Source organism: Rattus norvegicus, chromosome 12 (genome assembly GCF_021556685.1).
Source record: "Rattus norvegicus strain SHRSP/BbbUtx chromosome 12, alternate assembly SHRSP_T2T, whole genome shotgun sequence".
Classification (NCBI taxonomy): Eukaryota; Metazoa; Chordata; class Mammalia; order Rodentia; family Muridae; genus Rattus; species Rattus norvegicus.
In genome coordinates this window covers 3,864,358-3,892,245 of record NC_141545.1, presented here as the reverse complement: position 1 = coordinate 3,892,245, position 27,888 = coordinate 3,864,358, and the positions used below count along the sequence as shown (strand labels likewise).

At 40.6% G+C, this 27,888-nt stretch overlaps 1 protein-coding gene and 2 long non-coding RNA genes across 7 annotated transcripts in view; 2 read left to right on the top strand and 1 right to left on the bottom strand.

Annotated features, from left to right (window-relative positions):
• The window catches only part of Rcn1-ps1 (reticulocalbin 1, pseudogene 1), a 39,406-nt gene extending 37,673 nt beyond the window's left edge, over positions 1 to 1,733 (top strand). For both annotated transcript variants that reach the window (XR_015634474.1, XR_015634475.1), the window contains one exon: positions 670 to 1,733. This is a non-coding gene — a long non-coding RNA (reticulocalbin 1, pseudogene 1). The remainder of the gene's footprint in view (positions 1 to 669) is intronic.
• LOC148001969 (uncharacterized) overlaps positions 1 to 27,888 on the bottom strand; it is a 955,959-nt gene that overhangs the window by 324,114 nt on the left and 603,957 nt on the right. The gene's annotated exons all lie outside the window — the stretch shown is intronic.
• LOC148001978 (uncharacterized) overlaps positions 18,122 to 27,888 on the top strand; it is a 28,629-nt gene continuing 18,862 nt past the window's right edge. Inside the window, exons 1-2 of one of the 2 annotated variants that reach the window (XR_015634477.1) lie at positions 18,122 to 18,327; positions 19,563 to 19,637. This is a non-coding gene — a long non-coding RNA (uncharacterized LOC148001978). The remainder of the gene's footprint in view (positions 18,328 to 19,562; positions 19,638 to 27,888) is intronic. The other variant, XR_015634476.1, reaches the window with a different exon arrangement.

The window sequence follows — 27,888 nt, the reverse complement described above, 5'->3', positions numbered from 1 at the left end:
AAAGAAGCTAGGGAAATAGTTACCCAATGTCAAAATTGTTGTCAATTTCTGCCTGTACCCGATGTGGGAGTTAATCCACAAGGAATCCGACCGCTACAGGTCTGGCAAATGGATGTTACTCATATCCCTTCTTTTGGAAGACTTCAGTATCTGCATGTTTCTATTGATACATGCTCTGGCATCATGTTTGCTACACCTCTAACAGGAGAAAAGGCCTCGCATGCAATTCAACATTGCCTTGAGGCGTGGAGTGCTTGGGGTAAACCCAAACTCCTTAAGACAGACAATGGACCAGCTTATACTTCTCAAAAATTTCAACAATTCTGCCATCAGATGGATGTGACTCATCTGACTGATCTCCCATATAATCCTAAGGGAAAGGACATTGTAGAACGTGCCCATCGCACTCTCAAATCCTATTTAATTAAACAAAAAGGGGGAGTCGAGGAGGCTCTACCCTCAGTACCAAGAGTAGCTGTTTCCATGGCACTCTTCACCCTTAATTTTTTAAATCTAGATGCCCAAGGCCATAGTGCGGCCCAACGCCACTATTCAGAGCCTGATAGACCAAAAGAGATGGTAAAATGGAAAGATGTTTTGACTGGTCGATGGAAAGGCCCGGATCCTATTTTAATAAGATCCAGGGGATCTGTTTGTGTTTTCCCGCAGGAAGAAGAAAACCCATTCTGACTACCGGAACGACTGACACGGAGAATTCTGACGCCTAGAAATGACTCCCGGATGGATCCCTCGGAAACTACCTCTAGCCCTCACACTGCCTATTTGGATTTGGATTCCTAGTACTTCAAAGAATGGGTGGGGGTGGCTCTGTTTGGTGCAGCCCTATACTGTGGATTAGTGTTCATGCTATGGTTGGTTTGCAAACTCAGGTCTCACCAGAAACGTGACAAGGTCATTATCACTCAAACACGTGTGGCCATTGAACAAGGGGCCTCCCCTGGAATTTGGTTATCTATGCTCAGGAATTAGTCGGTATCTGAGTTCTCTGCTCTTATACCCCATGAATCTGTGGATACATTACACTGGGATGAGAGAGACTCAATGATTCTTTGATCAGCCCTTCTACATCGCTGAGGTTTCCTCATTACACGCGATAGGGTGATCATGATTTCGCCACTAACTCATTTTCTGGCTGGCCTCTTTTGTAGAGTTCGCCCTAGGTCGTTCAGCAGTTACTGTCACAACGCACTGCGGTATCCAGAGACGGGCAACTTTCCTCATGCACAGACCAATCTAAGACATGGGGCCCGGTGGCGATAGGGTTACCCTATGATGGATAAGGCTGTGACATACAGAAACGACCTAAGACAGGAGCCACAGCAGATGGATGTAACTGCAGGGACGTAGACCAGCCTCTTACTAGTAAAACAATAAGGGGGAGATGTGGAGAGCAGCAATAACATTCGCCACCAGAAGATGGTGTTGGCTTCCACTGCGCCCCACGAGGAAAGCCGGGATAGCTTTTTGCCATTACAAGATGGCACTGGCCTCCGCCGCACCAGCCGACTTTCTTTCAGGAAGTTAACTGTGTGCGCATGTGCAAGAGTGTCTTTGTGCCAGGCGTTTGCCCACTCCGGGGCGTGCCTATGAGATCATGGGGAAGCGACCAATCAGGTGTGGATGCGCCGCGCTAGGGTGTATATAAGCCGCGCCATGCTGGCGCCCCGGGCCCTCTCTTTAAGATACAATAAAAACGTTTTGCTGCAGAAGGATTCGTGTGTCCGCGCATGCGTTTCCTGCTGGCGGGACGTTGGGCGTGCGACAGTAATATACCTAACTTATGAGAGTACTAAGAGCTAACATTTCTGAGTATTCACTATGGCTCAAATTGTCACCTCAAATCGCATGAGTGTCCCAATCACAATGACAGCCTCCTCATAGGGAATGTGGTCAGTCCTCTCGCTTACAGAGGAAGGGAGACTTGGGTAGCTAGTTGGGTGTCAACTTAATAGAAGCTAGAGTTATCTGAAAGGAGGGAAACTCAATTGAGAAAATGCCTCCATAACATCTGACTGTAAGGTATTTTCTCAATGACAGATATGGTAGGGCCCAGCCCATTGTGGCTGGGACCATCCCAGGGCTGGTGGTTCTTGGGAACTAAAAGGAAGCAGGCTTAGCAAGCCATGAGGAGCAAGTCAGTAAGCACCAACCCTCTGTGGCCTCTGCAGCAGCTTCTTCCTCCAGGTTCCTCCCCTGTTGAGACCCTGTCCTGGCTTCCTTCAGTGATACTATGAGGTGAAATCCCTTTCCTCCCCAGATTGCTCTCCTTGTGGTTTCTGTAAGGCAGTGGTGACCCTGACTAAAACAGTTTAGGTCAGTACAGCCTTTATTGTTACCTCAGACTTGTGGTTATAGAATCCATGTTCTTAACCACATAGAATTCTGGGATAAAATTAACCACTGTGTATAAAACTTTCAACTCAAAGATAAGGAATATGGAAAGAGGCAGACAGCACAAAATGGCAAAAAGCAGGAATTAGCAGACCTGGACTGTCCACAGGAAAGCTGGGTCTTGATTCCCCTGGGCAACAGAAAGAAGCCTGAAGCAAGGAGGAATCAGAGAGGACCTAGGAAGCTCTTTCAGGAGCTTTGTAAGCTGACAGGATTCTTGTGTGTAGGTTCAGCTGCCCTTCCTTCACATTCCTTTCCATTTTCCTGAACCCATACCACTCTGCCCTGGAAGGATTTCAGTGGTAATCATTCTCTCTGAGAGTGCATGAACTCACTGGGCTGCTTCCAAGGGCACCACAAGAAGAATTTACAATTTATCAGACACTGCTTTTTTCCTCTCTAAGAATAAAGAAAGAAAGAACAGAACAATGCAATATAGGTTAAGTGAAAGTTCTTAAGAGGTAATAATCGGTTCTATGTGAAGTATTTTCCTTAAATTGCCTTTTACAGAGTAGCAGGTGTCCCCCACACTTCCCAGGGGCTCCTTAGAACATTTCTTTCTTTTCATTCTCCAGTTGGAGTTGAGGGAGGGATGGGAAGCCTCTGTCTCTACCTTCATTGTCCCTTCAGGGAGCCCAGCAGGAGGTTCTGCTCTCCAGAGTCAGCAGAAATGGCATGCATCAGCAACACTGAGCCAGGAGATGGAGACACTAATTCAGTGTGCTAGCTAGCTGGTGGCCTTAGGGTAAGTCTCCAGTCAAAAACCTTATGACTAGGGCTCTGCAACAGGACAAGCTTGTGAGCCACTTGTTAAAGCTGAGAAGCCTACTGGAGGAAGGAACCATGTCACCAGGGCTTCATGGATCACTTTCCTCCACAACGGAAAGACACTGGGGAGAACATAACTTTCTTCTGTGAAATGGCATTTTTTTAAAAGTTAAGAAAAAGAAAAAATTAGACCAGCAACACATAATGGAAATAAAATACAAATCACATTTGTGATTTCAAATTTTCTAATAGTCCTATATTTTAAACATAATAGGTAAAAAGAAATGAGCAAAATTTGAGGAATACGTCATGGTTCTAGTCAATGCTTTATCATTTAACATATGATCAGTATAGACATTACCAATGACTTTATTAACACTGGTGTATTTCGTATTAAGCTCTGTATTCAGATATGCATTTTACACATGTTGGCACAAAACAAAGCTCTTGCATCCAAGGGGCTAAGAATCAAATAAATGTGACCATAAAGGTGGACTCAACTTGCTTGATATAAGATGAGAGAGAGAGAGAGAGAGAGAGAGAGAGAGAGAGAGAGAGAGAGAAGACAGAGGAATCTAGAAGAGTCCAGAGCAGAAAAAGAAAGCTATAAACTGAACATTGCCAACAGACTGGACAGGGCCAGACTCTCTGCAGGAGCATAGAGAACAGAGAAAAGAGGGAGAATAGCAAGGTTGTAAGGAATTTGACTGGCTGGGGGCAGGGAGCCTGTGAACGCAGGAAGCTGGGTTGCTGGCATGGACTCTGAAATGTGCACTAATACCTGGATACCTGTAATATTGAAGAAGCCTGGATCTCTCACAGGGTAATGAGAACAACAGGTACCCATGTGTCCCTTCTCCTGGGTAAGAGGAACAGAAGCTAGTTTCACAAGTTCCAGAGGAATGCTGACTCTTACCTAATTGCCACAAGCTGAGCTCATTGGACTTCCCCTCGGGATTCAGGGAACTGAAGTTTCCTATGGACCTGACACCAGGGGGATAGTAACATGATCTTTTATAATAATAAAAAAAAGATAGTCTAGAATCAATTTACTAAGTGAATTAATAGGGAAATATAGGATAATTCGGCTAATACCCCAGAAGGGAAATCTCTGGTACAGGTTTCAGATGCTGTCAGATGACCTTTGCACCTTTAGGGTTGTTGTGATCTAAGTTACAACATCTCAAACATTTTACATAATAGTCACAAGAATGAGGGCCCATGGCTTGCCAAAGAATGATACCCGGACTCATTGAGTGTTTTGTTCTGCAGAAATCCAGCATGCTGGAGTCCCCCATTAGCAAGTCAGAGAGACTACCAATGAGTTTGCAGGCATGATTTAAAGTACATTAGGGAATTCTGGGGTAGGTGACTGTACTGGCTGGTTTGTGTGTCAACTTGACACAAGCTGAAGTTATCACAGAGAAAGGAGAATCAGTTGAGGAAATGTCTCCATGAGACCAATATGCAGGGCAGTGATCTCAACTAGTGATCAAGAGGGGAGGTTCCAGCCCATTGTGGGTGGTGCTGTCCCTCAGCAGGAGTTCTTGGGTAAGAGAGCAAGCTGAGCAAGCCAGGGGAGGCAAGGCAGTAAGTAACATCCCTCCATGACCTCTGCACCAGCTCCTGTTTCCTAACCTGCTTGAGTTTCAGTCCTGGCTTCCATTGGTGATGAACAGCAATGTGGAAGTTTAAGCCGAATAAACCCTTTCCTCCCCAACTTGCTTCTTGGTCTTGATGTTTGTGCAGGAATAGGAATCTGACTAAAAGAGTGACCTCTATGTTAATGTCAGGTCCATCTCAGCTTTATGGGAGTGTCAGGGCTGGAAACTTGTCAGGCAGGTCTGAAAACTGCTGGTGACCCTTAGTCCTTGCCTCCGGCTAACTTCTGAGGCCTGGAATTGCCTGGAATTGCCCAGTTCATGGAAACAGATATTTAGGCCTAGTCTCCTTAACTGCTAAGTTGAAGCCTGTTGTGGAATCAGCCTACCTTTCTCAACAGTGATATCAGGGAACATATATGCATTGGTAATAAGTTGCTATGAAGGAAGTAAATATAGGACAAGATCTAGAACATTTCATTGCTTTACAATTTCCACGTTCTAATCAGACTGTGATCTTTAACTCAGATGTGGCTTATGCTCTACAGTGGCTCCTGTTGTGCTGAGACAGAGCAGAAACAGATGCCGATTAAGGTCCTTGCAGGTGTGCATCTCCAGAAACTGACCTTCCTTCCTTCCTTCCACTCTTTGGGACTTTGGAACTTGAGTTTGCAGAAACAAAACAACGATTGGCAGATATAAAGGAACAGAATTACTAATGTGCAAGTAGACAGCTGTCACGCTGAGCATGAAACTCAGAGACGAGCCCTGACGATTGTGGCTTAAGGATTCTTTATGAGGAGGACAGAAGTGAGGCCACACCAATTTCAGAGGAGAAGTCAGTGATTTATAGGGGACATGGGCCAGGCACATAGAAGTGACAGCATCTGGGAACACAGTCTGCCTGGGATCTATGGGTGCGAGTTCTCTTCTTGTCTCCTGCTTGTTATCCTTCAGGAAGATTATCCTTAGGAGCTTTACACAGATAAAGGAGCTTCAGAAATGATACCTAGTTTTTATTTCAGGTGCAAAGGAGGACTGCCTGCAAGCCAGAACTTCTGAAGCTGGTTTGTTAATTTAAAAAACAAGCAAAAAACAGACAAACAAACAAAAACACCAGGCTTCACTTTGAAGTATTTGTGTTTTCTGAGTTCCAACACATTGCTTTACTCAGCTCTTAAGAACAAGATCCAGGATTTCTAAGAGCATGACATGTAGTTCCACATTACTTCAGCTTTTGCTCAAGTAAATAGCAAACACCTTGAGTACAGAGTCGTCCCTTAACCCAAGTCCTACAGTCAATGTCTGGGCCCTGGGCACTCTAACAAGTTTGGATAAATGACCACCAAATGTGTGTGTGCCTGTGCCTATGCGTGTGCGTGTGCGTGTGCGTGTGCGTGTGTGTGTGTGTGTGTGTGTGTGTGTGTGTGTGTGTGTGTGTACATATACAACTAGCCACATTAGGAACAAACCAAATAATGAGACCCACTGACTCATCTAGCCAAGTCCATCTTCAGACTCCTGCACAGGATTAGGCTTGAATACAAAGTGGTCAGGATGTGGTCCATCCCACCCATTGTTGATCCTGGCACTGTCTCAGTGGCACTCTCTCCTTGTGAAATTTCTTTCTAGGGAACAAGTTCCTTTCTTTCCTCCTTCTTCTTTGTTCCCCAAGGAGACTCCTTGGAAAAATGCAATTCCTTGGAACCTCTAGTCCCAGGGGCAAAAGGCAAAATGATGTCTCTCCTTAGAACATCTGAAGCTACGATGGTGGTGATAATTTGCAGCCTGATCTGAATTATTCCTATTTTTGAAAGCAGTGTTTAGAATTTAGTGGGTGATTTATCTGTCTGTAGGGTTTATATAAATACTACTTACTAGTCTTTCATATTATTTGGTTTTCTTTTAATTTTTCTAAGAGAAGACATGGGGAATCCATGGCTGGATTTGAACTCCTGATCTTTCTACTTCTGCTTCTGCCCAACTTCTACATGCTTGCAAGTATTGTAATGTGCTTTTAGTATTACAGGGCATGCATGTGCCACCAGGCCTGGCTAGTCTGCTTGTTTTTATGCTATTCTATTTTAAATGTCTTATTTTTGAAGTGATCTCTATACATTTGCATCCAACCATGTATACAACTCCAGGCAAAGGTGCAACCCATATAATAAAGCCAATACTAATATATATCCATATATATATATCCATATATATATCCATATATATCTATATCTATATCTATATCCATATATATATACATATATATATCAAAGAAAGACTTTCTCTGCTTTTCCTTCCTTCCTTCCATAGCCCAGGCTGACCTTGTACTCCCTATCTAAGCCTCTCATGTGCTGGGATTGTAGGTGGATGCCATCACTCCCAATCTTGATAGTTTTACCTTGAAAAGCTCTTGTAACTTTAAATGTCTGTTTTTGTTTCACATCAGCCTTCTTGGGTTGGTTCAGAACACACTATCCAACACAGGACCCCTTAGCATTAGTAAAAACAGCAGCATAAGAAAAGTAATTCTCACCTTCCCTTCTTCCTTTCACAAAGTATAACATCTAGGAAAAATTTCCTAGATTTCCCATTTTCCTTCTCCATACCGGATAATATGACCCTCATTTTAAGAGGCGACTTTCCTGTACTCAGGAAAGAGCACTCTACTCTTTTAATCTTAATCTCTTCCTTGTACTAAAAAGCCATAGATTATGTAATTTATGAACAACAGTTTAGGTAATTTAGCTCTCAACTCTAAAAGTTGGCCTCCAATGCTATTTCTCTATGACAGACCACTCTTCCTAAAGACTGAGCACGAAACTGCACAAGTCAGGACAGGAGAGTTGGCTAAGTAGTTAAGAATGCTTGGTACAATCACAGAGGATACAGGTCTGTAGGTTGATGGTATTATGCAGGTGAAGGTAGGCCAGAAAAAAACAAGGCCTGTCATTGGACAAAAAGGAAGGGAAGTGGGAACTCTTTTTAGAAGTGAAGGAGAAGCAGGGGAGAAGGAGTCAGAGGGAGGGAAAGGACCTGGGAGAACATGGCAGCAGATGTTAAGATTCTTTTCTGTGTATAGATACAGGTTATAGTGAATATTTCCAAGGGATGGGTATGTACAGGACTTTGTGTTGTCTAGATGGGCAAATTATCTTATCAATTGGATTACAGGTTATTATGTAATGTATTCTTTCATGTGGTGACTTAATTGAGTTCAGGAGAAGGTGTGATGGCAGGAAGCATCAAGCCTGCCACGAAATTGGATGTGTATGCTTGGTGTGGAAACAACCTGCCTTGGGGACTTAATGGGTAGATAGATTGCTGCCGGTCTCAGAGAGTAGCCATCAGCAGTGTGAGATGGGAGGGAGCTTAGCAGGTGACATATTTGCTGACTGAGATGAAAATAACCCACAGATGCCACGTGTGTTGATACTAGTGGGGAATAAAAGAAACCATTTTTATTTTTTATAATAACACAGGTTTGGTACCCAGGACTCACATGGTGACTTCCAAACACATTAACTCCAGTTTCAGGGACATAATAACCTGTGAAGACACTCTTCTTCAGAGAGCCCCACCATGTCCACTCATCATAGTTTTCTCGAAACTCCTATCTAAGGGGACCTGCTTAATTCTGCTCTCCTAAGTCTACTTCCTTCTCTTTATTCCCAGTGTTATCCAGTCTACTTTCCCCCACATGTCCCTGAACACTCCTCTCTCATCTATCCACACCCATTCCCTCACTTAGAGGATAGTACATGGTATAAACCTGATGAATATTTATAGACTGCATGAATTTCTGCTATGAAAAATGAAGTATACTGTTAAAACTTCTAAAATAGTTTAAAAATATTTATTTTTTCCCCACACCTTCCATAAAAAAACTTATGGCCAATTTTATTCAATCTTGTGGGAAAATTTGTCTTTTTTGACAAGGTGCCCTGATGTCTATGGTTTTCTCCTGTATGTTTAAGGAATATTATTTAGGGCATTAGCCTGAGGGCAACAGTAAAGTGACAGATGTGTTCTTTGTCCTCATTGTTGAGTTCTGCAGCCACCAGGCAATGTGTGGTGACCAAATACTCGAATACACCATGTAGCTCGTGCAAGTGAGAAGGAGAATTTTTTTATATTATTTCACTGTGATGGGTTTGCATTTCAATGGCTGCATGGCTAATGGCTTATACATGAGAGAGAGCAACTCAATCCTTAAATACTGTATATAAGCTGTTTTGTTAACAAACTGGCCGACAATCTCCTTCTTATTTAAGTGCAAGGATACCGGTTAAAATCACCTCCTATCTCGAATATGTGAAGGTTTTGCAGAAGAAATAACTGGTTGAGAATAAAATTATCAGCAGACATAAAGCTTTTAATTAAACCAAGATGGTCAGTACTCTGAAGCAAGGCAGGGCAGATCCCCATCCCTTTTCCTCTCTTCGCTGCCAACCACAGCAATGACAATAAATAATACCCATGCTCCTCTGCAAGCATGGTCATCATCAGTCTCATGGGCACAACCCCTAAGGCTGTCATCACCCCATTTCCCAGATGCAGAAAGTGAGGTTCCAAGAGCACTACTTGGCAACAGTAGACCCAAGATGCTAAAAGTTTATGTGGTCCCAGGGACAGGCCGCATGTGCCATATCACTTCCTTCCCCACACGAAGATCCCAGATATTCTTAAAATAGATGAAAGATCATTTAAGAGCATCTCTTGCCAACACTGCTTCTTGTACACATCAATGCTGTACACACACAAAAGACTAGGTGGATTCAAATCACAAAGCAAAACTGAATTCCACGTCATTCATTAAATTATTGAGCGTATTAAAAATGGAAGAGTGAGATGGGGATTGGGACTCTAATTTTACAGCACAAACACTTCCACCCACATGCCAATCTCTCATTATGGTTCTGGGAAGGGGGCACAGATGATATTCACAGCCTTCATTTCACTCAGCTCTTGCTAAAACTATGAACATACTAAGTCATCACTGTAGTTCATAGCATCAAGGAATCCAGCCCGCCCCATCAGGCTCTCCTCTACCAGTAGGGGAGCCCAGCACTTCATAATTCCACATTAATGAAGAGCAGATTCCGTCCTTGTTTCTATCTTGTATTTCATTTCCACAATAACTTGAAGAGCATGCGGAATGGGGATCACGTGAGGAAATGTAAACAGTGCTCTGTTACCACAGCTCTGAAAGATATGTTCTTCCAACAATGTAGATGACTACTTTATCCAAGCCTCAGGGCCATGTCCTTGACCTGGTTACTCCCTGAACTAACACATGCATAAGATATACTTTTTCAAAAGCTGACTCCCTGAGTGTTCTCTAAACCTGCATACATGCTACTGGAGAAATGGCCAGAGGAAACTTACCAATACATACGACCTTTAAGTTGTCTTTCGAGTGTATATATGTTGTTCCCTAGTCTAGACATTCTGACTCTATCCTACACTTTCCTACATGACAGTGGCTGCTCTCCATCCTCCTCAGTCTCCTTCCCAATCTGTGCCTTCAGCCATTGGCCTATTTCTCAGAGAAAACAGAAATGGTCAGAAAAGAAGCTTTCCAAACTCCTTCGGGCAAGTGTCCCATGGACCTCGTGTCCCCATCTGTGAACAGTGCTGCCTTTATCTGAAGCCATTTCTTTCTCTTCTGTTAAACTCCCAGCCCATGAGTGCCAGGGTTAGTCTTGTGTTTGTCAGACTTACTGGTGGGAATAACTGTCTGTTAGAAATCATGTAAAGGAGGGAAATCTTTTGCTTTTGTTTCCTTGCTTGTGGTTTCAGTCCAGGTCAGCTGGTTCCTGTGGAGAGGCAGAATATCCTGGGAGGAAACTAGGGTGGGAGGAAAGCTCCAATCGAGGAACAGCCAATTGACATGGGGGCCAGGAACCAGAGTGTAATCTTGACCTATCTCCCAAAATCCTTTATCTGAATTGGAACCCACAGCCTCTGGAGAGCCACCCACTTCCATGGTGAGCTGTTCCTTTCTAAGACCGCATCCCAGCCACTCAGAGGCATGCTTTACTAATCTCCTAGGTGCTTAATACCATCAATTCCATAAGCAAGAGCAGTCGTCACAATTCCCATTTTAAACACTATGTGCTACTTACCTTCTTATACAAACAAACACCTCTGTCAACCCCACTGCCACAGCTAATAACCCTTCTTCTCCTATCTTCTAGAGCAGAACTCCCTGGAAGATCCCTTTCTGTTTCCTATCCCCTTTTGCAATTCTCAGTTGACTCACTGTGTAACAAACTGCTTTTGTTCAAATTAGCAGTGACTGCTACATCCAGAAATCCAGTGGCTCTTAGTCCTGTTTTCTGTTTTGATAATGGCCGCTCCATTGTCTTGTATCTGCTCTCCATTTGGTCTTCAGGAACCCTGCTTTGCTGAGGAATCCTCAGTTTCCCCACTGTTCTCCCTGGATTGAAGAGCCACACAGACTCTTGTTCTTCATCTCTTCTCTTCTCCCTTTCCCATGCATTTTCATGGCTTTAGCTACATGCTGGCATGCTGCCCTGTGTAATCCAAAGGCAGTGTCCCCAGACTCATAGCCAGTTGCTCATATCCCCTGGGAATTCCAGTGTCTGGTAGATCTCTCAAAACTTAGCTTGTCCCCAACTAGCCAGGGACATTCCTGAAACTTGAACGACTGTGTCTTCTACTTCTGAGTCTATGACAAGTCCAGCCTCCTGTTTACTAGGTCAAAGTCTTACCTGACCCCCCCTCCTTCTTTCTCTCATGTCCCAGGCAATGCACCACGGTCCACAGTGATCCAAGTGTGCTGTGCCTCCGTCCACTTTTCACCCTCTCTGCTCTTGCTCAGCCCCACAAGGTCCTCATTAGCTGACCTCAGCTGTGATGGCTTCCTGAGTATCTCCCTGCTCCTTGCGTTGCTCCATAGTAGTCGATTACAACAGTCAAAGTAGCTCCTGTAAAATGTCAGTCAGAGAGTGTTCCTTGTAATGTCATTTGCCTTAGTATAAAAGCTGGAGTCTAGGGTGATGGAGAGATGGCACAGCAGTTAAGAGCATTTGTGACTCTTCCAGGTGACCCATATTTGATTCTTAGCACTAATGTCAGGTGGCTCTCAACTGTCTATAACTCTGACTCCAGGTGATTTGATGCCTCTACCTTCTAGGAACCTGCACTAACATGCATGGATCCGCACATAAACATGCAGACATAACTAGAAATAAAATAAATGTTCCAAAAAATCCAAGCCCCATTATCTTCCCCCAGCCCCATAACCTCCCACCCAATCCACAGGCTTGCTCTACTCCACTGAGCTCCTTCATGTCTTCTGGACAGAGGGTCTCTAGAAGGCTCTAATGCATGGTGAGTGCTTAGGCCAGATTGATAAACACAGCCCACAAGGCACAGGACAGTCCTCTCTATGAAGAATTACCAGATCTAAAAGTTAATAGTTAGGCAGAGACTTCATATAAACTGAAGCACAGACAAGAACTCCAGGCTAAGTTGGAGCCTGTGGCAGTTGACTCGATGGCTATTCCTGCTTCTGATGTCATAATGAAAGTATTCAGCTGCTGGATTAAACACCTTTGTCACATAGCTGGCCATGCAACCGACTCCTATTGGAGATACTGGGAAGGATCTAGCTGCAGGCATTTTTTTCAACAGCTCAGCCCATGTCAGCACACAGGAACAGAATAAAAAGGGGATTAGGCATGCTGTCCTTGCTCCCCTTACTATGATGAGACCCCCAGTCTATGGGACACTTCATATTCATCAAAGGAAAAACCCACCAAGATGAACTCTCAATCCTAAATGTTTATGCCCCAAATACAAGGACACCTACATACGTAAAGGAAACCTTACTAAAGCTCAAAACACACATTGCACCTCACACAATAATAGTAGGAGATTTCAGCACCTCACTCTCTTCAATGGACAGATCATGGAAACAGAACTTGAACAGAGATGTAGACAGACTAAGAGAAGTCATGAGCCAAATGGACTTAACAGATATTTATAGAACATTCTATCCTAAAGCAAAAGGATATACATTCTTCTCAGCTCCTCATGTTGCTTTCTCCAAAATTGACCATATAATTGGTCAAAAAACGGGGCTCAACAGGTAAAGAAAGATTGAAATAATCCCATGCGTGCTATCATACCACCACAGAGTAACGCTGGTCTTCAATAACAATAAGGGAAGAACGCCCACATATACGTGGAAGTTGAACAATGCTCTAATCAACAATAACCTTGTCAAGGAAGAAATAAAGAAAGAAATTAAAGACTTCTTAGAATTTAATGAAAATTAAGGTACAACATACCGAAACTTATGGGACACAATGAAAGCTGTGCTAAGACGAAAACTCATAACTCTGAGTGCCTGCAGAAAGGAACAGGAGATAGCATATGTCACCAGCTTCACAGCACACCTAAAAGCTCTAGAACAAAAAGAAGCAAATACACCCAGGAGGAGTAGATGGCAGGACACAATCAAACTCAGAGCTGAAATCAACCAAGTAGAAACAAAAAGTACCATAGAAAGAATCAACAGAACCAGAAGTTGGTGCTTTGAGAAAATCAACAAGACAAACACTTAGGCAGACTAACGAGAGGACACAGAGAGTGTGTCCAAATTAACAAAATCAAAAATGAAAAGGGAGACATAACTAAAGAATCAGAGGAAATTCAAAAATCATCAGATTTTAGTATAAAAGCCTATATTCAACAAAACTTGAAAATCTGCAGGAAATGGACAATGTCCTAGACAGATACCAGGTACCGAAGTTAAATCAGGAACAGATAAAACAGTTAAACAACCCCTAAGGAAATAGAAGTAGTCATTAAAGTTCTCCCAACCAAAAAGAGCCTAGGTCCAGACGGGTTTAGTGCAGAATTCTATAAGACCTTCATAGAAGACCTTATACCAATACTATCCAAACTATTCCATAAAATTGAAACCGATGGAGCACAACCGAATTCCTTCTATGAAGCCACAATTACTCTTATACCTAAACCACAAAAAGACTCAACAAAGAAAGAGAACTTCAGACCAATTTCCCTTATGAATATCGACTCAAAAATACTCAATAAAATTCTGTCAAACCGAATTCAAGAGCACATCAAAACCATCATCCACGATGATCAAGTAGGCTTCATCCCAGGCATGCAGGGACGGTTTAATATATGGAAAACCATCCACATCATCCATTATACAAACAAACTGAAAGAGCAAAACCACATGATCATTTCATCAGATTCTGAGAAAGCATTTGACAAAATTCAACACCCCTTCAAGATAAAAGTCCTGGAAAGAATAGGAAATCAAGGCCCATATCTAAACATAGTAAAAGCCATATACAGCAAACCAGTTGCTAACATTAAACTAAATGGAGAGAAACTTGAAGCAATCCCACTAAAATCAGGGACTAGAAAAGGTTGCCTGCTCTCAGCCTACTTATTCAATATAGTTCTTGAAGTTCTAGCCAGAGCAATCAGACAACAAAAGGACGTGAAGGGGATACAGATAGGAAATGAAGAAGACAAAATATCATGATTTGCAGATGATATGATAGTATATATAAGTGATCCCAAAAGTTCCCACAGAGAACTACTAAAGCTGATAATCAACTTCAGCAAAGTGGCTGGGTATAAAATTAACTCAAATAAATCAGTAGCCTTCCTCTACACAAAAGAGAAACAGGCTGAGAAAGAAATTAGGGAAATGACACCCTTCATAATAGACCCAAATAATATAACCTATCTTGGTGTGACTTTAACCAAGCAAGTAAAAGATCTGTACAATTAGAACTTCAAGACTCTGAAGAAAGAAATTGAAGAAGACCTCAGAAGATGGAAAGATCTCCCATGCTCATAGATTGGCAGAATTAATATAGTAAAAATGTCCATTTTACCAAAAGCGATCTATAGATTCAATGCAATCCCCATCAAAATACCAATCCAATTCTTCAAAGAGTTAGACAAAACAATCTGCACATTCATCTAGAATAACAAAAACCCAGGATAGCTAAAAATATCCTCAACAATAAAAGGGCTTCAGGGGGAATCACTATCCCTGAACTCAAGCAGTATTACAGAGCAATCGTGATAAAAACTGCATGGTATTGGTACAGAAACAGACACATAAACCAATGGAACAAAATTGAAAACCCAGAAATGAACTCCCACACCTATGGGCACTTGATTTTTCACAAAGGAGCCTAAACCATCCAATGGAATAAAGATAGCATTTTCAGCAAATGGTGTTGGTTAAACTGGAGGTCAACATGTAGAAGAATGCAGATCGATCCATGCTTATCACCCTGTTCAAAGCTTAAGTCCAAGTGGATCAAGGACCTCCACATCAAACCAGATACACTCAAACTAATAGAAGAAAAACTAGGGCAACATCTCGACCACATGGGCACTGGAAATAATTTCCTGAACAAAACACCAATGGCTTATGCTCTAAGATCAAGAATCGACAAATGGGATCTCATAAAACTGCAAAGCTTCTGTAAGGCAAAGGACACTGTGGTTAGGACAAAATGGGAACCAACAGATTGGGAAAAGATCTTTACCAATTCTACAACAGATAGAGGGCTTATATCCAAAATATACAAAGAACTCAAGAAGTTAGACCACAGGGAATAAATAACCCTATTAAAAAATGGGGTTCAGAGCTAAACAAAGAATTCACAGCTGAGGAATGCCGAATGGCTGAGAAACACCTAAAGAAATGTTCAACATCTTTAGTCATAAGGGAAATGCAAATCAAAACAATCCTGCAATTTCACCTCACTCCAGTGAGAATGGCTAAGATCAAATACTCAGGTGATAGCAAATGCTGGCGAGGATGTGGAGAAAGAGGAACCCTCCTCCATTGTTTGTGGGATTGCAGACTGGTACAACCAATCTGGAAATCAGTCTGGAGGTTCCTCAGAAAATTGGACCTTGAACTACCTGAGGATCCAACTATACCTCTCTTGGGCATATACCCAAAAGATGCCCCAACATACAAAAAAGACACATGCTCCACTATGTTCATAGCATCCTTATTTATAATAGCCAGAAGGTGGAAATAACCCAGATGCCCTTCAACAGAGGAATGGATACAGAAAATGTGGTACATCTACACAATGGAATATTACTCAGCTATCAAAAACAATGACTTTATGAAATTCATAGGCAAATGGTTAGAACTGGAAAATATCATCCTGAGTGAGGTAACCCAATCACAGAAAAACACACATCGTATGCACTCATTGATATGTGGCTATTAGCCCAAATGCTTGAATTACCCTGGATGCCTAGAACACATGACACTCAAGACAGATGATCAAAATGCAAATGCTTCACTCCTTCTTTAAAAGGGTAATAAGAATACCCTTGGTAGGGAATAGAGAATCAAAGATTAAAACAGAGACAGAAGGAACAACAATTCAGAGCCTTCCTCACATGTGGCCCATACATATATAGCCACCCAATTAGACAAGATGGATAAAGCAAAGAAATGCAGGGCAACAGGAGCCGGATGTAGATCTCTCCTGAGAGACACAGCCAGAATACAGCAAATCAGAGGCAAATGCCAGCAGCAAACCACTGAACTGAGAATAGGACCCCTGTTTAAGGAATCAGAGAAAGAACTGAAAGAGCTTGAAGGGGCTTAAGACCCCATATGAAAAGCAATGCCAAGCAACCAGAGCTTCCAGGGACTAAGCCACTATCTAAAGACTATACATGGACTGACCCTGGACTCTCACCTCATAGGTAGCAATGAATATCCTAGTAAGATAACCAGTGGAAGGGGACTGTAAAACAAACAATAAGATCAAACTCAGGAAAGGCAAAGAAACTAGAGCCTTCAGAGGAGGACAACGCTTCTAAAGCTGAACTTTATTCTAGTGGGAATCTTTCAGCCACCTAATAACCAAAATGTAAATGGATGGATTTGTGTTGCTTAGGCATCTAGGTTCAAAGCAGAAATAGAGAGACTATCCCCCCTTTCTCCTATCTATATAACAATCAGGTTATATATATATATATATATATATATATATATATATATATATATATATATATATATATATATATAACATCACAGGCCTGGAGAACAGTAAGAACATTGTATTCTTTGCCTGAAAGAAGTTTCCACAGCAGGTGACATCTGTTTAAAATAAACCAGGTGCTCGCCTTTGTTCTTCTGAGGTCTGCAGTATTCATTGGGAAATCTCTCCACATCCTATTAAGCTAACTATTGAATGTCACACTTTTTACAAGCAAATATTCTTTTTGTAAAAAAAAAGAGTCCTACTTACAATTATGTATATTTTAACTGGGCAATATGACTGGCAAAGGCCTTAATTGAGGATCATCATTCACACCTAGTGTATTATTAGGCCTTTCCTACACATTGGCATTTGTGAACATTGTACCATGGCCCTGTCATCTGCACAGCTTCTTCCAATTCTTGTGATTACAAAGGACTTGTGAAAACTGAGGTGACAAAGAATGGCATTCCACTCACCTTAGGGACACATCCTTTGCTCACACTAATCTAAATCCAGAAGAAAGGCTTCCAAGACACCACATCTATCCACAGGAAACTGTTTAGCTGTTCTTATATTTTACTGAGATACAAAGTAGTTAAGAATGGGGCATGGGGAGGAAGGAAGGATTTCATTCAAATCCAGGAACACTCAGGAGCATGGCTCTGCTGATATTTTGAACTCTGGGGAATTCTACTCTGGGGAATTGGAAAAAAATTATGATTTCTTTTCAAATTTTAAGTTATCCTGTTTCTTGTACAGTTATCTTCTGCATAAAAAGCAGAAACCCTTATAACCTGTACTCGATTCCTTGAACCGATATAGAGGTGAGAGAATATCAACTCCATAACTTTTCTTGGACTTCCACAGGCACCAGGGTACATATCAATCTCTCTTTGTGTGTGTGTGTGTGTGTGTGTGTGTGTGTGTGTGTGTCTTTCTGTCTCTCTGTCTCTCTCTCTCTTCTTACACATATACATACACATACACATAAATGTACACACTCTTGCACATGTACACACACACACACACACACACACACTCTCTCATGCTCACACTAAATTACCCAAAATATAAGCTCTCAGCTGGTCCTGACACCATGGCTTCTCTCTGCCATCATGGACTCTAAACTTCTGGAAACATCATCCTAATTTTATTTTTAATGTGCTTTGGCCAAGGTGTCTTTCAAAGCAATAAAGACGTAAATAATACATACTGTCATGTATTCAATCTTTAATGGATCAAATGTTGCTGTGTGGCCAGTTGTTAATGTAGTACTTTAACTCCACTGTGTCCCAGCAGCCCTAAGAAAGCAGTGCAACACAGATACCTACAGTGTCCAAACATAAGAAATAGTCTGACAAGACTTCCTAAAAGCTGACTGGAAGCCAGTCTTCTCCTATCTGCCCTCGGAAGATGGTGAACTCTCAGTTTCTCCAGCCCCACATCTGTGTAGATGCTGCCCTGCCCCCGCCCTGAAGATAACGGACTGAACCTCTGAACCTGTAAGCTGGCCCCACTTTTTCCTAAAAGCAGGAACCATAGAGGTTGGCAAGGAAAAAGACATTAGAGTACTGAGCACTCCTTGAAGGAGGAGATAGTGAAGATACACTATTTTACACCTACCCTGTGATCAAAAATTATTACACAGATCAATAAGGAGGCAACAGAGAATCATTGATAGAGTGTTTGTCTAGCACACACAAGGTCATGGTTACCAGCCTCAGTACTCAAAAGAATGGAAAGAAGGGTGGGAAAATGAAGGAGGGTATGGTTGAAACATTAGAAACTATAGCGTGTCAAATGACTATCTTTCCAGTAACTTCTTCTCCCTCAATGAACTGTTCCACCTCACACTGTACACAGTGTACTAATGAATGCTCATGAACAGATCATAAGCACAAAAACACACGTGTCAAACTATGCTTTGGAGTCAGAGCAAGTTATAATGTGGGATGCCTCAATAGCTATGGTTTCTAAAAGCAAAGATAGATCACCTTCGACTGATCCTTTAGTTTTTATCTAATACCTGTCTGCAATTTTCATGTCCTCTTTACATGTGTACATGGGTATGTTACCTTCTTCATCTTCTAGATTTTCCCAGCATTCTCTGCTGACTTAACAGTCAGTCTGTAAGAGAGGGTGTGTGCTCCAGGCACTGTTTGTTGCCAGCCAAGTCAGGCTGGTGTGCACTTGTGTGTTTTTTCTTCACACTCAAGAGAGAGGAAAATGGACTCCCATTTTGGAGTGATTTCTTTAGAACTACCTGCAAAAGCAAACAGACTCTTAAAAATCCCTCTGGTGCATTTGTATCTTTGGCCTTTTGCAAGAAGGGGAGAGAAGGAAGAGAAAGGACGACTGACTGAAAAGGTTGTTCTCATTCCCACTGCTGGCGAGGGGTTTGATTTCCTAAGTATTAATCAAAATCACTCTTGATTATAGCAAAAACAACCTTTGGTATAATTTTAATGAAATTAATGAGAATATATGTTAATTCTGAACAATCTTGCTCTAGAGATTAAAGAACAGCCTGCCAGGAAACATAGGAATAAACCTATAGGATCAAAATGAATATTTGTCCTGTTTTTGCGGTGGTGGATGTTTGTGTAAGTCACTGGACTGTAGATAGGTATATCCATAGCACCAATCTTTATACAATGTTTTTTTTAATGACTTTCCTAAATCAGGTAATTTCATTCACACTTATTGAAGTTACCATTTCATATCTCTTTAATTACAGATAAGAGGCTACAGAAATAAACAGAAGTTGATACTCAAGAATATTGGAGGTATAAAGAATACAAATTTTATTCTGGCAAGTAGTTAATTATGACTTTCATTTACATTCATTTCAGTTGGACATATTTTGGGAAATCACATAGTATGTATGAATTATGGACATTACATAATATAGTATAATATTGTAAAATGTCTGAAGATACATTTATGAATCAATTATTTCCTTTAGTGATTTAAGTTAAATGAGTAAGACAAGAATCTGAGAAATTGTCACTGTAAATGGCACATTAATATTAAAGAAGAGATGTGTAATGGAAATCATTGTTTAGGGATATATATCTGAATAGGCCTTGTGAACGATGTTGAATTTGACCAGGGTATTCCAGGGCAATACTATTTTCATAGTGGTGAAATAAACAATTCACATGGATAGATACAATGAAAGCAAAATGGTACTCACTTGAGAAATGAGAGATCTGTAAGACTGAGATGTAAGTTTGTGAGGGACTTTTGTGTAAAATTTCATGGGTTCACATTGCATAATTCTATTAAAACAAGTTTCTTGGTAAAATATAAGTATGGCAGATCACCAGATGTGGCAGACTCTGAATGGCCATTGCTTCAGTCTCTTCTCAAAATGCTATGTCCACTTACCTTCCTATGAATATCTTTATTTCCTCTCTTAAAGAGGACTACAGCATCTCCACTTTGGTCTTCCTTCTCCTTGATCTTAATGTGGTCTGTGGATTCTAGCCTGGGGAGTCTGAGATATTGGGCTAATAACATATCACTCAGTATATATCATGTGTGATTTTTTTTCTTTTCTTGTCTTTGTGATTGGGTTACCTTACCCATGATGCTATATCTCAAGATCACTGTCACAATGTTATTTATTGAACTTAGCTTGCTACTTCCCACCCTGTTGAACTTTTTCTGTTGAATGTCAAATATATTTTCTAGCTACAGGAACACTCTCACTTCCAAGTCTTGGCTACTCTTAGGAATTCCAGGCCAATGATCTGACCAGCCTGGCCTCTGTACATAGAGAGAAGATTCAAGCTGTTGTAACGGAGACAAATGTGCACTGTGAAATATTTGTGGTAGACAGGTGTGGCAAGTACCTTTCCTTAATGAATAATGATTTAAGAGTACCAATCACTGAGTAAGCAGAGGGGACTTTCAAGTCAAATGGGGAAGAAGAGAGTGGGACAAATGGGATTTGATGCTTTTGGGATGGAGAGAGAGTTTAGGGTTAAAGATGTCACTAACTGGAGGCCTTAGATGAGCCACCATAGGATTTAATTTTTAGGATGTTTGTAATTGCAGCCAAAGGTTGAGTTACCTGTTCTTTCTAAACTAATTTTGTATAGTGTTTTTCTACATTGGTATGGAATCCAACTGTTTTGAAGAGGGTGGTAAGGGCCATGCAGAATTTAGATGTGTGGGGCTGCTGTGATAGTGACCTACCAAGGGAACTTAGCAAGTTCAGGGAAGATATTTCAAGAGCTCTGGGCAAGAGAATATGCCAAGCCTGGCTAGAAATATGAACAGCGTCTGAGACAAGAGAGCCCTAGGATTGTGGTTTCTACAAGGTGCTACATGGGGCCAGAGAAAAGCAAACTGGGATATTGCATGCATTTTTTCACTATTTCCCACTATAGACATGTTCAGTAATTTGGATGATTTAGTTAATGAAGAGCAAACATTAGACCTAGAAATCTACCATCATGAGGTACTGTAAACAACATCACTAATGAAAGGAAATGACATGCATTGTGGGGAAATTTATTTTTTTACATTAGTTATTTATTTGTTTATGTAGTCATTCATATATAAATTCCACCATTCTATTAAAAATTCAACATCAACCCCTTCTTCCTAGTCCCCATCTCACACTGTTTTTTACTCAATACCCGCTCTCTTCTACCCATTCGCTCCATTCGACCTCTGAGAAGAAAGATCCACCTTATTATCTCCCCACCCTGACATGTCAAATCAGCAGAGGATTGCACACATCCTCTACCACTGATACCAGACAAGGAAGCCTATTTAAAGGTATAGGATCTACAGGCAGTCTACAGAATCAGGGAGACTTTCCACTTCACTTGGGACCCAAATAAAGACCAAAATGCATGTCTACTACATTTATGGCAGTGGCCCAGGTTCTGTCCATGTATGATCTTTAGTTGGAGTTTACGTTTTTGAGTCTCCATAGGTAGAGGTATGTTGATGCTGCTGAACTTCCTGTGGAGTTTCTACCCACTCAGGTATCTCAATCTCTCCTCAAACTTTTCTACAAGACTCTGTGAGTATCTAATGGTTGGGAGTGAGTTGCTTTAACTATTTCCATCAGCTGCTAGGTGGATCCTGTCAGAAGACAGTTAAGCTATGATCTTCTCTGCAAGCATAAGAGAGTATCATAATGTCAGGAATTGATTCTTGCCCATGGGGTACGTCTGATTTGGGTTAGTCAATGGTTGGCCATTACATCAGTCTCTGCTCCACCACTGTTTCTGTATACAATGTAGGTAAGACACTTTCAGGATGTAACTTTTTTCTAGGTGGGTAAGTGTCCTTATCCCTAAAGTGGAAGTCCTGTCTGCCTATAGGATGTGGCCATGTCAAGATACATACCGCTCACTGATAGGAAATCTGCTAGTGTCACTTCATAGACACTGCCCTCCACCCTTGCCCATTGCCAATTTTTATTCTCTCTCCCCTTCTTTCCCTTCGTTTGATGTACCTATTCTGTTACCCTTCCCACACCCTCTCCCACTGAGTTGCCCCTACTCCTCCACCCCCAATTTCAGTTTATTTCCCCTTCTGTTAAATATTCAAGCATGCTCCTCTGACTTTTTATTTTGGCTTCTTTGAGTCTGTAATTGCAGTGTGGTTATCCTGCCCTTTATGGCTAATATTCCCTTATAAGCAAGAACACACCATGCACTAAGAAGCATATTTCCTAGTCCATCAATTTGCTTTTGAATTTCATAACATCTTTGTTTCTAAACACTTTATACTATTGCATTTTATAAATAGACCAAATTTTCTTTATCCATTTATCAGCTGAGAGACATCTGGGGTGTTTCCAGCTCCTGGCCATCATAAATAAACATATATATATTTGTATATATATATTTATATATATGTATATATATGTATGTATATATACAAACATAATATAAACATATATCCACATATATGTATATATTAATATTCATATATCCAGAAGAGATATAGCTTGGTATGTAGGTATTGAGGTAGAATTGTTTCCAATTTTGTGAAAAATGGCCAAGTTGATTGGAGTACAGTAGTTTGTATGCCAATCACCTTGGAGGCGTTTACCCATACTATGTAAAATAAGTTTTAAAAAGTTACGTAACAGATAATGAAATTATATCCATTGTGTAAATACCACAACTGAATTATTATAAAGGCAAATAAAATATGCTTTAAATGTAGAATGTATTTTTTTGATCAATTATAGTCATTTATATGGTCAGAGGAAGTGACAGCTCTTGTGCAATCCAGATTAACATGGGTCACTGATTTTTTTTTTTTCTTTACTAACTTGAGTATTTTTTTTTAAATTAACTTGAGTATTTCTTATTTACATTTCGAGTGTTATTCCCTTTCCCGGTTTCCGAGCCAATCTCCCCCTAAGCCCCCCCTTCCCTTCTTTATGGGTGTTCCCCTCCCCATTGCCGCCCTCCCCCCAACAATCACGTTCACTGTGGGTTTAATCTTAGCAGGACCAAGGGCTTCCCCTTCCACTGGTGCTCTTACTAGGGTATTCATTGCTACCTATGAGGTCAGAGTCCAGGGTCAGTCCATGTGTAGTCTTTAGGTAGTGACTTAGTCCCTGGAAGCTCTGGTTGCTTGGCATTTTTGTTCATATGGGGTATCGAGACCCTACAAGCTCTTCCAGTTCTTTTTTTGATTCCTTCAACGGGAGTACTGTTCTCAGTTCAGTGGTTTGCTGCTGGCATTCGCCTCTGTATTTGCTGTACTCTGATAAACATTGATTTATCAGATATCTTACAAAACATTTTGCCCTAAAACAAAAGCTTACACCATGTTCTCATCACCTCCTACTACTATACAAAAACTGACCTTGTAATCAGACATAAAACAAACCTCAACAGATACAAAACATTGAATTAATCCCATGGATTCTATTGGACCAGCATAGGCTAAGGATGTTTTTCGGAATAACAAAAATACCAAAAAGCCCACATGTACAAGGAAGCTGAACAACTATCTATTTAATGTTTGCTTGGTCAGAGAAGAAAGAAAGAAAGAAAGAAAGAAAGAAAGAAAGAAAGAAAGAAAGAAAGAAAGAAAGAAAGAAAGAAAAAAGAAAGAAGGAAAGAAAGAAAGGAAGGAAGAAAGAAAGAAAGAAAGAAAGAAAGAAAGAGAGAAAGAAAGAAAGAAAGAAAGAAAGAAAGAAAGAAAGGGAGAGAATTGGAAAGACTTCTAGCGTTTAATGAAAATGGAAGCACAACATATGAGATAGAATGAAAAATTCAGGTGAAAGTAGATGCTGGAGAGGATGTGGAGAAAGGAACATTTCTCCATTGTAGGTAAAAATTTTCAATCTGGTACAACCACGATCAAAAACAGTCTGCTGGTTCCTCAGAATACTGGACATAGGACTTTCTGAAGACCCAGCTATACCACTTCTGGGCATATACCAAAAGATGCTCCAACATAAAACCAGGACAAATATTTCACTATGTTCATAACATTATTTACTACAGCCAGAAATTGGAAACAACTCATGAATTCTGCACTGAAGGAATGGATACAAAAAAGGTGGTACACAATGGAATACTACATAGATATTAAAAGCAATGACTGTGTAAATGTTGCAGACAGATAAATGGAATGAGAAAATATCATACCTGAATGAGGTGACCAATTCACAAAAGAACACAAATGGTATGTACTCATTGATAAGTTGTGTTAGGCAAAAAGCTCAGAATGCCCAAAATACAACTCACAGACAATATGAAAAAGAAGATTGAAGACCGAAGTGTGGACATCATCAATTTACAGTCTTATATTTGATATTTATAGGATCTAGTAAGAATTTTGTGTCAAATTAAACATCCAGAAGAGTAATTAGATATCCAGAACAGTTTTTAAACTTACTAACAATAGAACAATTCTGTAAAACCGTTTTTAGTAAAGCATTTCTGAATTAACGCAAACATTCAAATACATAACTTTTGAAGTTCATACTTCAGTTTGAACTTCATAGATTTTAAATTAAAATTTCTTCATTTTTAAAAGTATCCTTTTTTGGTTTTTGTTTTTTTGCTTTTTGTTTTCTTTTTTTAGTTTTTTTAATGTAATGTTTGAAATTTACATTTCAAATATCATTCTTTTTCTTGGTTTCCCAGACATAAGCCCCCTATGCCATTCCTCCTCTTCTTCTGTAAGGGTGTTCCCTTCCCCGTACACCTCCCACTTCCTGCCCTACCGAACATTGCCCAATACTGGTTGTCCCAACCTTGGCAGGACAAAGAGCTTCTTCCATTGGTGCCCCAACAAGGCTATTCTCTGCTACATATGCAGTTGGAGCCCATGGTCAGCCCATCTGTAGTCTTTTGTTAGTGGTTTACTCCTTGGCAGCTGTTTGGTTGGTATTTCTGTTCTTATGAAGCTGCAAGACCCTTCAGCTCTCTCAATTCTTTTTTCTAATTCCTCCACCAAGAACCCCATTCTCAGTTCAGTGGTTTGCTGCTAGCATTCTCCTCTGTTTCTGACATGCTCTGTTTGTGTCTCTCAGGAGAAATCTATATCTGGTTCCTGTGAGCATGCACTTCCTAGCTTTATCCATCTTACCTAGATTTGCTGGCTGTCTATATATGGGCCCCAGGAGGGGCAGTCTCTGAGTGGCCATCCCTTCAGTCTCTGCTCTAAACTTTGCCGCCCTATCACCTCCTATGCGTATTCTTGCTGCCAGTTTAAAGAAGTGGTGGACGTATGTGAGTATTGGTCATCCTTTTTCTTGAGCTTCATGTGGTCTGTAGATTGGATCTTGGGTATTTCGAGCTTTTGGGATAATACCCACCTGTCATTTAGTGCATACCATGTGTGCTTTTCTCTGATTGGGTTACGACACTCAGGATGATATTTTCTAGTTCCATCCATTTCCTGTGAATTTCATGAAATCATTGTTTTTGATAGCTGAGTAGTATTCCATTGTGTATATCCACCACATTTTCTGTATACATTCTTCTGTTGAAGGGCATCTGTGCTCTTTCCAGCTTTGGGCTATTATAAATAAGGCTGCTATGAACTCAGTGGAGCATATGTCCTTGTTATATGTTGGAGCATCTTTTGGGTATATGCACAGTAGTGGTTTAGCTGGGTCCTCAGGTAATACTAAGTCTAATTTTCCAAGGAACTGCCAGAATGACTTCCAAAGAGGTTGTACCAGCTTGCAGTCCCACCAACAATGGAGGAGAGTTTCTCTTTCTTGACATCCTTCTCAGCATCTGCTGTCACCTGAGATTTTGATCTTAGCCATTCTGACTGGTGGAATCTCACAGTTCTTTGGAATTGCATTTCGCAGATGACTATGGATGTTGATCAATTTTCATTTGACTCTCAGTCTTTGTTTAGCTCTGTACACCATTTTGTAATAGGGTTATATGATTCTATGGAGTGTACCTTCTTGACAAATTTATGTATACTGGATATTACCGTCTATTAAATGCAGGGATGGTAAAGATCTTTTCCTAATCTGCTGGTTCCTGTTTGGTTCTATTACAGTGTCCTTTGCCTTACAGAACTTGGCAGTTTTATGAGGTCCCACTTTTGATTCTTAATCTAAGGGCGTGAGCCATTTGTGTTTGTTCAGAAAAATTTCCCCTTTACATATGTGTTCAAGAGTCTTGCCACTTTCTCTTCTGTTAGTATCAGTTTATCTGGTTTTAGGTGGAGGTCTTTGATCCACTTATGTCGGGCTTTGTATAAAGAGATAAGAATGTGTCAAATTGTATTCTTCTACAGGCTGACCTACTGTTAAATCAGCACCACTTTTTGAAACTATGTCTTTTTTCCACTGGATGGTTTTAGCTTATTTGTCAAAGTTTAAGTGACCATAGGTTTGTGGGTTCATTTCTGGGTCTTCAAGTATATTCCATTGATCTACCATCTCCTTTCTATACCAACGCCATGCAGTTTTTACCAGGATTGCTCTACAATGCTAGGACAGGGATGGTGATTCCTGCAGAATTCTTTTATTATCGAGAATATTTTTCAGTATCCTGGGTTTTGGTTATTCCAAATGAATTTGCAAATTGCTCTTTCTAGCTCTATAAAGAATTGAGTTGGAAATTTGATGGGAATTCCACTGTTTCTGTGCATTGATTTTGGAAAGATGGCCACTTTCACTATATTAATCCTGCAAATACACGAGCATGGGAGATCTTTCCAGCTCTGAGATCTTCAATTTATTTCTTCAGAGACTTGAAATTCTTGTCATACAGACTTTCACTTACTTGGTTAGTGTCCCACTAAAGTATTTTACATTATTTGTGACTATTGTGAAGGATGTTGTTTCCCTAATTGCTTCCTCAGTCTTGTTATTCATTGAGTATAGGAAGGCTGCAGGTTTGTTTGAATTAATTTTATATCCAACAACTTTGCTGAACTTATTTGTCAGATATAGTTGTTCTTTAGTGAAATATTTTTGGTCACTTAGGTATACTATCATATCTTCTGCAAATTGTGATATTTTGACTACTTCAATTCCAATTTGTGTCCGTTTGAACTCCTTTCCCTTTCTGATTGCTCTGGCTAGGACTTCGAGGACTATATTGAATGAGTAGGGAAAGAGTGGAAGCCTTGTCTAGTCCCTGAGTTTAGTGGGATTGCTTCAAGTTTTCTCCATTTAGTTTGATGTTGGCTACTGGTTTGCTGGGCATTACTTTTACTATGTTGAGCTATGGGCCTTGAATTCCTATTCTTTCCAGGACTTTTATCATGAAGGGGTGTTGAATTTTGTCAAATGCTTTCTCAGCATCTAATGAAATGACCATGTGGTTTTTCTTTGAGTTTGTTTCAATAAGGGATTATGTTGATGGATTTCCATATACTGAACCATCCCGGCATCCCTGAGATGAAGCCTACTTGATCATCGTGAATGATTGCTTTAATGTGTTCTTGAATTCAGTCTTGAAAAATTATATAGAGTACTTTTACATCAATATTCATAAGGGAAACTGTTCTGAAGTTCTCTAACTTGGTTGCATGTTTCTGTGGTTTGAGTACAAGTGTAATTGTGGCTTCATTTAATGATTTGGTAGTGTTCC